Source organism: Haplochromis burtoni, unplaced genomic scaffold (genome assembly GCF_018398535.1).
Source record: "Haplochromis burtoni strain Fernald_Lab_line unplaced genomic scaffold, NCSU_Asbu1 Contig_183, whole genome shotgun sequence".
In the NCBI taxonomy this organism is placed as follows: Eukaryota; Metazoa; Chordata; class Actinopteri; order Cichliformes; family Cichlidae; genus Haplochromis; species Haplochromis burtoni.
Window position 1 is genome coordinate 131,286 of NW_024582544.1, and position 9,250 is coordinate 140,535.

Sequence of the window (9,250 nt, forward strand, 5' to 3'; positions counted from 1 at the left end):
AACAGTGTAACAGCGGCACCTAAAAACAATTAAAAACTTTACCTTATTAAAAACGATAAAACTGTACGATTGCCCGTGAGACAGGACAAGCGCTGCGGGGAACCGTTTAAAAACAAATCGACATAGCACACAGGTTAAAAATGGACGGCAACTCACACATGACCCCAAATGGGTAAAACACTATAGAAAAAAAGGCAAATTTTCGGTGCCGTCTTCACTCGGGCCCACCGCTGTGCATGCAAAAGCGGGGAGACAAAAAAGGATTTGTTTTCCCTGCAGCGCCTTCACCGTCTGTGACAATATATATATAAAAAAGGGGTTAAAATGCTAAAAGAATCAATATCTGTGGTGCCTACTCATACAGAACAGATTAAAACAAAAAACAAAACCATCGACAGCCGCAGCAGTCAGTCTGTCGACTTACACCAGTTTAAAACAAATTAAAACACACTGATGTGTCGGGTCCTTTGCCCGCAGCCAGAAATCCACCTGGCAAAGCAGCAGCTCGGTACTCTGTGAATAAAAGGCAGGAGATCACTAGCTGGACAATAAAACACAGGAATATTCCTCCACTGAATTGGTTTTGTTACCTGTTGTAAGGTTCTTTTGTTTGGAAGGAAAAATAAGCGCAGACAGAGTCCTCGGAGGTGTCTAAAAAAGTGATTTATTAAACACACACACTCTGTACAGTGTGGGAAGCCCGTCTTCGTCTCTCTGCCCGGTCAATCTGACCAAATACCCTAAACTAAAACTTGCCTGACTGACGTCACAGTCAACAAATATAACACATCAATTTAAGCACATAACATATTCACTTAAACACACAACCTATTAACTTAAAATTCACCCCAGAATTAACAGCAATAAATTTTATCAGTCAAATATTCCCCAAAGTGACCACGGACACAGATCAGAAGCTCTACTGAGTGAACATTTAATTTACCTTAATTTCCAATTCAGCACCTTTGGACATCAATCAACAGGCGGTGCTTACCTCCTATTTCGGGGCCCATCACTCAGTCGACCTCCTGGCTGTCCGTCTGTTGGATACCACTACACCTCAGCCAAATCCCATTAGTCCCTCCTCAAACCGGTTTCGGCACCAAAACTGTCGCGGTTCGAATTTTGAGGAAGAGACATACAACTGAAAGTCCATAGTGGGTCAACACAAATTATTTTATTAAAACACATATATGTGGTGAGGGTAGGCTCTGCAAGGCTCCCCCGATCCGGAAGGAAAAACAAGCGCAGAAAGAGTCCTCGGACGTGTCTAAAAAGTGATTTATTAAACACACACACTCTGTACGGTGTGGGAAGCCCGTCTTCGTCTCTCTGCCCGTTACAGAAAGCTTTATAGCCATTATGACGTCAGGACAATTCCTGGAACTCCTTTTCTCAGAACAACAACCCTTTCCCAGGCTTGAAACCAGATGTTTCCCATCATCGGTATTTGGCAGCCTAAACAATTGTGTACACGAGTGTGCAGTTTTGTGAGATTGTAGGTCCAGGCCAACGAAAGTTTGGTGTCCTTATCTGACTTGGGCTGCCTGGACCTACAGCTATGCTGGTGCTATTTGCATGATAGAGTATTATATCTAGAATTGTATTGTAGCAGATTTACTAAATGATAAATGATACATGATAATATTGATGATAAACTGATGATAAGTGATGCAGACTAATGAAGTAATGATGAAATAATGACCGTACATGTGAATAATAACACAGTGACAGTAAAATAACATTCCTTGACGTGACACTGTCCACAAGTTCGTGTCACACCCTAATAAATGTGGGTCAATGGCGATGAAGTCCACTATACCGTTCTCACGGGAGCAATGTTTCCCACCGTTCTAACAGAAGTTTAGGGGAGGACCCATATCAGACTTTCATAGACAGGAGTTAAGAAACACCAATTTGCCCAACTCGGACCAAGCACTCGCAGCTTCAGGTTTGCAGAGGAATACCCAATTGCCCACACCTGCGCTTATGAAAGGAGCAAAGACCAGCTCCGCCCACCAGGGGCGGTCCCAAGTCTCCAGGTCTCACCTGTCACATATGTCCTTTCACTTTTTAAAGGTTGCCATGTTAGAAAAAATATTTTGCTCTGCTATGCTGTTTATTGATGTGGCAAATGAATGGTTCATGAAAATATATCTAAATCTGTCATCAGTAATCAGTAATGACCATGTCTCACCTCTAGTCTTCTCTGTCTTAATTTCAGGTTTTCACCATGTGTTGTAGATAGTTCAGGAGGTTAACTCGACCAACAGTCTACTTTCGGGTACTGTTTAGAATACCAGAATAGGGAGGATGGTGTAGGTTTAAGTTTATTAGACTGATACATATATACCAACAAGACAGTGTACATCACTGTGACAAATTTTTTTTTTTTTTTACCTTCAAAAGCCTTATGGTTTTTCCTATAATACCTGGTGGGCCGGTCTCTAGTCAATATGCCCGGGCCGATTTTTTGTTCCAGTCCAGCCCTGGGCTTTAGCCTTAACATGTCTCACATAAAATGCTACAACACCACACGTTTCAATGCATCCACCTAATTAAAAGTCACACAAAGATGTTTAGTAGCTTTGCCAAATTGGCCAAAAAGTCACAGTGCTAAACCACACCTGCACCGTAAACGTTTCCAGAGGCCTCCCATCATGGATTGGGAAGACAGCAGCATTCCCATTAGTACCACAATCACAAGACTTCCTCACTCATCTTCATTTAGACCACTTAGAGGCCCGCTGTTGCCCTCCCATCATTTCTGCATTAGATACAACTCAGCACTGAAGGAAGCTATGTTCTTAGGCTGAGTTGTAAATGAGTCTCACTTATTAGAAGATGATGAACTACTACTGATGTCTGTGCTGCAAGTTTTTATGTTTGTGTGTGTGTTGTAGAACTCTCCCCACCAACTCCTGATGATTATTATCAGGGGACTCAAACTGTGCAATAGAAATGTGCAAAATACTGAGTGTTGTGCAAAAAGTAACTTGGTGTCTGGAGGTGTACATGTGTGTGTGAGATACTGCAGATAATTGCTTGGTAGTGACATATCTGAAGGTGTGCATGTGTGGCATCATTCCAGTCACTGAGTGTTCAGGAGTCTAATGGTTTGGGGGAAGAAACTGTTCTGCAGTCTGGCAGTCAGGACTCGGATGCTCCGGTACCTCTTTCTAGAAGGCAGCAGGGTGAAGAGTGTGTGTGAGGGGTGTGTGGGGTCCTCCACAATGCTGGTGGCATTGTGGATGCTTTGTGTGCTATAAGTGCCTGTGATGGAGGGAAGAGAGGCTCCAATGATCTTCTCAGATGCTCTCACTATCCATTGTAGGGTATTACGATCCAATACGGTGCAGTTACCATACCAGACAGTGATGCAGCTGCTCAGGACGCTCTCGATAGTCCCTTTGTAGAACATAGTGAGAATGGATTTTGGGAGATGGGTTTTTCTCAGCTTCTGCAGGAATTAGAGACATTGTTGTGCCTTCTTAGTCATGGAGCTGGTGTTGAGGGACAAGGGGAGGTTCTCCGCCAGGTGGACACCAAGAAATTTGGTGCTCTTGACGACCTCCACAGAGGATCCATCATTGTTAAGTTGACCGTGCTCTCCTCAACAGTCATCTCTTTTGTTTTTTCCACATTTAGAGACAGGTTATTGACTCTACACCAGTCCATTAGCTGTTGCACCTTCTCTCTGTATGCTGACTTGTCGATCTTGCTGATGAGACCCACCACAGTCGTATCATTGGTGAACTTGATGATGTGGTTCAAACTGTGCATTGCTGCACAGTCGTGAGTCAGCAGAGTGAACAGCAGTGGGCTGAGCACACAGCCCTGAGGGGCTCCAGTGTTCAGTGTGGTGGTGTTGGAGATGCTGTTGCTGATCCGGACTGTCTGAGGCCTCTCTGTCAGAAAGTCCAGGATCCAGTTGCAGATGGAGGTGTTCAGGCCCAGCAGGCTCAGGTTTCCAATCAGGTGTAGAGGCACGATTGTGTTGTACTTCCCCATCAACACATCATTCTGAGCATCAAACCGTGCATAGAAGTTGTTCAGAACATCTGGTAAGGAGGCGTCACAATCGCAGGCAGGTGTTGCCTTCGATGCGTGTTGCATGTTATTATAGTCTTGGAGTCAGTGACATCATTGATGCACTTGCTGATGTCTCTGGCACAGAGACCATTTGTTGCAGCCTCCCTGAACATGTCCCAGTCAGTGAGTTCAAAACAGTCCTGAGAGAGCTCCTGCAGGCCAACTTCTCACCTGTCTCAGAACCACTTTGCAGCATTTGACGAGTGGTCTGTATGCTGGAATTAGCATAACAGACAAGTGGTCTGAGTGTCCGAGGTGGGGGCGAGGCTTCACTCTGCACGCACTGAGAATGTTTTTCTCAGTGCGTGCAGAGAAAAACTAGGTAAACAGTATCTAAAGTCATATCTTTGAGAGACTGAAAAAAAAAAATCCAGCAATGACCTGCCCTGAGAGATGCCTGTAGTCCTTCAGTTGATCCATCTAATGTTTGTCAAAGCCAAATTAGAAATTGTCTCTGTCACGGTGGACTGAACGGACTTAAATGCAGACTTGGGGGAAAAGTGCAAAAGGTTTATTTACAAAACATCAAGAGAATATACACAGAATGTGAGGGAAGGACAGGGGTTCCAGGGCTCCACAGGGTCGGGTGAGGGGAATTCGACGCATGCTCCCACGCTCCTCTCAGCCACGCCACACACAATCTGCTCCTGCCACACAACACGCTCCTCTTCACACCACCCCACTTTTGAGATTCACATTCATGTTCCGGAAGTCCAAGGACAGGAATCAAGGACAGGACCAGGGAATCTATATACCAAGAGAGATGAGAGATCAGGACCTGGAATATCACAAGGAAAACATGAGAAAAGGTTTTAGAGCCGGGCAACACTAACGAGAGTAGTTCAACGGTCCAGCAATGAGAAGCACTGAACCGCTGTCTTAAATGGTGGATGGGAGTGGCAGAATACTGAGCTGCAGGTGTGTTGGCCAAGAGCGAGAGCCCACAGTGAGGTGGTGGTGAGGAGGAGACAGGAGAGAGCGAGGGGGAGAAAAAACAATAACAAATACCTGTAGCCTATTCGAGCCGGCATGACAGTCTCAGTAGATGCATGGCTGAAAAGAAGATATTTTTAAGTAAAAGAAACAGGAAGAAAAGCATTAGGTTTCCAAGAACTAGTCTGTAAAGTCAGTGGCAACTGATCTTACGAAACCAAAGTCGAAATTTGTAGTTCAAATCATTTTCAGTATGTACTGAGATCAGAAAAACCAAGTCAAGGCTCTGTCACAATTTGCGACTGCATTTTAGCTTGTGGTCTTAGAATGACTAAATTAGAAGGAAAAAGAGAACCACAAGATTTTGATCCACTATGCCAGTCTTTCTCAAAGTGTGGTTCAAGTACCAGTAGTGGTACACAGGGTTCTCTCTGGTGGTATGTGGGAAATCTCCAATTTTTTTTAAGATTAAAGTATATACCATTGTGGAGGTATACAAAGATGACACAAGAGTTCCCGAGGCTCTTCTGGGAGCCGGAGTCAACCAGAAAACATCCCTCCGAGTGTGAGTCCTCTATAAAGAGTAGCCTTTCCTTATCGCCAGCACTCGCAGCCGCTACGGAACGCTGACGGGCTCGCTTCCCTGTAAAGGTGGCACGGCGCTGTCACGCTGACAGTAAAAACACAGGCCCTTTCCGCGGTGCCGCCATCCCAGCCACCATCGATGAGTCAGAGGCCCCCGAGAGAATGCATCTGTCCATCAGATGGACAATAACTTTTTCAGCATGACAACGTTCTCAAACACAGTGCCAATTCAGTAAAAGCGTACCAGGATTTAAAAAACAGAAACACACACATACACATTTAAACGGCATCAGTCATGTACTGGCCTCCTGAGAACTTGGTACTCAACATTATTGAAGTCGTGTGTGATCATTCTGACAGCAAACAGAACGAAAAATGATCAACCTCAAATAAGAGCTTTGCAATGTTGATTTAAATACTGGATATTGACTTACAAGCTCAGTGCAAACTCTTTTCATATTTTGGTGATAAATCATTGTATGTATTTTCAATTTTCCTACCAAAACCGGGAATTGGTGACTGTGTTGTTGTTTTCATTTGTTCTAAATTCTACTAATTAAATGTAAAGATACATTTTATTTATTTATTTTATTTTATTTTTTTTTGCCTGTCCCGTTTGGATCTTTAGCCATCAGAATTGTTGTCTGAAGGCCGAGAAAGATGCCAAGTGGATTTACTTTACCAAGTGGATCATCATGGCCTTGCCATATTGGTTCTTTAATATAACTATGTATTTATTTTATTTGATTTTCGGTTGTTACAGATGGGACAGACATGACTGGGGGATAGGACAGGGAGAAAGAATGAAAGAAAGAGAGGGAGAGAAAGAAAAATAGAGGGGAGAAGAGAAAAAAAAGAAAAACAAACAAAACACCTGGATCACCTGTATGGAGATTAAAAAAAAAAAAAACAGATGAGAAAACAAACAAAAAAGAGCAACATAATAAACACAACACCATCACAATCAACTAGCTAACAGTAGATAACAGTAGATACTAAATATTACATGTTATTGTGCAGCACGCAAGATTGACGGTGCACAATGTGCTTTGAGGGAGCAGCCAAGAAAGGCGTAGATTGTGTCTGTGGACACCCGTGTGTACACCTGTGTGCACACCTGTGTGGATGAGCACGCTTGTATTCGGGCCACAGGCGCCAGGCCCTACCAATCTGCCACCAGGAGTGAGTCAGTACTTACATGAGTACCCAGCCCCAGACACCAAGAACCACCAACACACTAACGTCTGAGGGCATCAGCCACTGGCAGGGAGTATGGTGAGGGGAGGCAGGCCTCCATACCTCGGAGAGCCTGAGATGTTCCCAGAGAGGTGGAGTCTAAGACCCAACCTGATGCAGACGAACAGGCACACGCAGACACAAACGTGCATTCCCACCCACATATACACAAACAAATACTCGGCACTCACCCGACGTGTAGACAGACACAAATAGACACTGTACACACCTTCACACTCCCCAAACATACTCTATATCTCAGGTCCAGGTACCCCCGCCCCCAGAGGGGCAAACCGTTCCTAGACCCAGGAGATGTAACCCTTCTCTCTGGGGTAGAGGCAAGCAGACCGCCTCCTTATCTGCAGTGGCAGGGAGGCCCCACATCCCAGACCCAAACTGATGGCCAGCACCTTCTCCCAGCCCCCCAGCCCCAACGGTTAACAGAACAGGGCTGAGTGAAGACCCCAAGCCTCCCTCCACCCACTCATATGTAGAATTGCTGCATGCTGTTCTAAAGTGCATTTAAAACACAGGAGGGCATGGTGCTTCCTGCCAGAGAGCAGCACGGCTCCTACCGAAAACCCTCAGTGTAAAGATACATTTTAAATGTAGCTCATTGCCAAATTGTCTGTGATGTGTAGATACAAATCTGGTTCATCGCTTGGTTTAGGTGTCTTTTTTATGCTCGAATAATTAACATGTCAGTGTTAAGTAATAATAATAATAATAATAATAATAATAATGGATTGGATTTATATAGCGCTTTTCAAGGCACCCAAAGCGCTTTACAATGCCACTATTCATTCACTCTCACATTCACAGACTGGTGGAGGCAAGCTACGGTTGTAGCCACAGCTACCCTGGGGCCGACTGACAGAAGCGAGGCTGCCATATCGCACCATCGGCCCCTCTGGCCAACACCAGTAGGCGGTAGGGTAAAGTGTCTTGCCCAAGGACACAACGAAAATACTGAGGTTCATGGGATTAGAAAGTATGGCCCATTGAAGCAAAATATAAAGAAACAAGGGTTGACTATAGCCATTTGCGCTTTACTGTATCAGCCCGCACGTGTCAAAGATGGATTTTTCCATATTTCATTTACCCCAAGCATGTTTTCATTAACCTTATATACTGACTGCTAATCATAAACATATGGTCTATCACGTCACAAGACCTCTGGGACTCAATGCATAAGCTGAGCTCACAGTGTAGCCACAGACAGAAATCTGAGAAACATCTCTAAATAGGATTAATTGCTTGCCTTGTTAATTCTCATTACATGCTTGATTATGAAAACTTAATCACATAATGGAAAACTGAATGTTGAAACAAGATACACAGATGGAATGATGTGGAGTTCGTATAAAGACAGGGAACAAATAGCATCACATGAAATCCCATTTCCTGTGACTTCAGTGGGAGCAACTACAGATAATCAATGAAATAGATGAGGGTAACAATGAGTCAAACAAGCTATGGCCATAGTCAAGAAAATCAATACATCATAATATACAGAAGATGGGAAGGTGTGAGGAAGCAGTGGCCAACTCCCTCATCCTCTTTACCTGGATTAGTAATTGCATATTGTCAATATGATGCGCTCAAATTTTCAGAGTGCAAAAAGAATAACAAAGCAGCTTCATGCTTAAAGCTTGGACAAAAATTCTCATTCAGGAAACCCTTATTACTGTTTTCTAGAAATGAAAAAACAAAAATGAAAATATCAGAAATATAAAATAAGCATAGCCTGTTCTGGTCTTTGTTATTTTCCACAGTTTTTTTTATCATGTTTCATTTTATCACCACTGCGTTTTTGAATTTAATTTTTCTTATTGTATCTTACTCTTTGTCAGTTCATTCATGGTGTTCCTGTTTTATCTCAAGGGTTAGTTCCAGGCAATTTTAAAACTATTTATTAAATATTTAAAATATAATAAAAAAAATGGAATAAATAAATAATAACATATAAAACTGTGACAGAACACACACAATACTTAAAAGCAACAATGATTAATGGTACCACTTTACAATAAGACTCCCCTTATAGATGCTAATAAATAGTTTATAGCTATATTATTAATTAATCTGTAAATGCTTTATAAACCATTATTAATGGTTTATTAAGCATTAGTTAAGGGTGAGAAAGAGAAAAAAACTGACCGGTTTCATGCCAAATAGTGAGCCAAATGTGTTCACCTATATATTTCATCTAGAGTTGCTATATTAAACATTTCAGACTAAGTTACTATCCTGTAAGCACAATCAGCATTTGTAAACATATTTTTTATCATATAAAATTGTACTTCAGAAATGCATTATTAATATCCACAACTATCAATCGGAGCTTTGTTGTAAAGTGTAAAGCATAAAACCATTTATTAATGAATAATAAATATTTATAAAT